This window comes from Triticum aestivum, unplaced genomic scaffold (genome assembly GCF_018294505.1).
Source record: "Triticum aestivum cultivar Chinese Spring unplaced genomic scaffold, IWGSC CS RefSeq v2.1 scaffold74291, whole genome shotgun sequence".
Lineage (NCBI taxonomy): Eukaryota > Viridiplantae > Streptophyta > Magnoliopsida > Poales > Poaceae > Triticum > Triticum aestivum.
Window position 1 is genome coordinate 1 of NW_025258445.1, and position 1765 is coordinate 1765.

The following is a 1765-nucleotide window of genomic DNA, read 5'->3' on the forward strand; positions in this document are numbered from 1 at the left end:
GCCAGCCAGGACTCCACGCCTCCACTGCGCCGCCAGCTCTCCCCCGGCACCACACCCGGCAGGAGGTGGGTGCTGGTGGAAACCGAGGCGACCAGCCCCCCTCCCCAGCCAAACCATGATCGCATCCTCAAGCGAATCTACAAGCTCGCAGAGCTGGAGGTAGTCGATGTCGAGGAAGGCGAACTTTTGGAGCAGGGGCACTATCTTAGAAAAAAAGGAAAATTCTCTTGCGACAAGTCCTCGTTTATGCTCCTTAAGGACGACTATTGTAGCTTCAGGAGTAGGGAGCTTTCCTGAACTTGGTAGCACAGGAAGGAAAACTTGGTAGTACAGGAGGGAGCTTTCCTGAACCATCCTCTCTTCTAAGTGGTATGGATAAAGTTGCCTTCTTCATAAGCCAAATAATGCATATTCTTGAATGACAGACTCTGTTCCTTTGTTAGCATTTCCTTGGATCAAAATCATAGTTATCATATATACTTTGGCTCGTACACAATTTTGTGGGTGGCAACCTTTGAGTATTTCATACTATGCACCAATATGTTTCCCTCAATAGAACTTAATTGTACCAATCTGCAATGGTGTTTCCTTGTAGAAGGTAAATGTAAGAAATTGACTGCATTCCTGTCTGGTTGCTTTCAATAAAGGATGAATTATGAATATGAATCTTCCAAAGTTTGTTAATTAAATTGATTATAGTTCCAACCAAAAGCTTTTTTTATCCTCACTTGCTACTTTGACTCTCGGTGCTTTCTGATGTGCCATCATTTATTTATTTCGAAGTCTTGATTTTTTTTTAATGTGAAGGTTCAAAATATTAACTGCTTGAAATGAGGTGGCCATTTCATCAAGAGATTAGAAATTCTATTCACACTGGCAAAAATATGCTTACTGGACAACTGTTGTCTAATTTCTGTGACCTTATTTAGTTTCAGTTTGTGTTGTCTGCGGCACAGACACTCATTTCAAAGGCAGGGCTGCGTCAACGATGCGCGTCAATAATTAGGCTGATGGAAATAGCAAACTTTGGGCGCGGTCTCCTCGATCCTGTAGCATCTTCGCTCTTTGGCCATTACTTGTGCTCCTTTCGCTAGTTCCTTCATTTTTCATATGCTAGTCTACCATTTGTCATTGTCACAGTGTTTGCAATTTTGTTTCTGCAGGTCATGCTCAACTTTTTCACCCTCTAAACCTGGTAATATTACCCTACCCTGAGATCCTTGCCCTCAAGATTCATCAATAGCTTCTGTAATAATCGTGTAGCAGTGTCCAGCTCAGTGCCAAGGCGAAGGGAAGCCCCAATCACCAAGATGGCGGAGAAGCTTCTGTATTGTCGTCTTGGCATCACAGAAGAGGGTGTTCCAAGGCCGTCTGCCATCCATTGCCATCGATGCATTGCGCGCCCTCTTCCAACTTGACTGTGACCTCTCCACAGCCATCGAAGATGCTCCTGTTGCCCATGGAGTGATCTGGACCGCCAAAGACACACAGATGGTTGTGGTTTCCGCTGTGGTCGAGTTCCCTGATCGTAGCTTAGTCTTTTGTGAGATGTGTGTTGAGATGCTGCTTGCTGTACCAACCAGCAGTCTGCTTCTCGTGATGTTCCCCTTGCTGTACCAACCAGCAGTTTGTTTACCCTGTTGGGCAACTGTAGGGGTTGTGAAATGTAGGTAACGTCTCTAAATGATGACTATGATGTTTATGAATGCTGACTATGATGTTTATATGCTGATACAATGCAAATTAGTTGTTTCTTTAGTTTAGT

At 44.2% G+C, this 1765-nt stretch overlaps 1 long non-coding RNA gene across 1 annotated transcript; it reads left to right on the forward strand.

The window, feature by feature from the left end:
• The first annotated feature begins 7 nt into the window (after nucleotides 1-7).
• LOC123177677 (uncharacterized) lies at nucleotides 8-1702 on the forward strand. The gene is made up of 4 exons (XR_006489055.1): nucleotides 8-369; nucleotides 930-1049; nucleotides 1164-1195; nucleotides 1267-1702. It is a non-coding gene; the product is annotated as an uncharacterized lncRNA (long non-coding RNA).
• The last annotated feature ends 63 nt before the right edge of the window (nucleotides 1703-1765 follow it).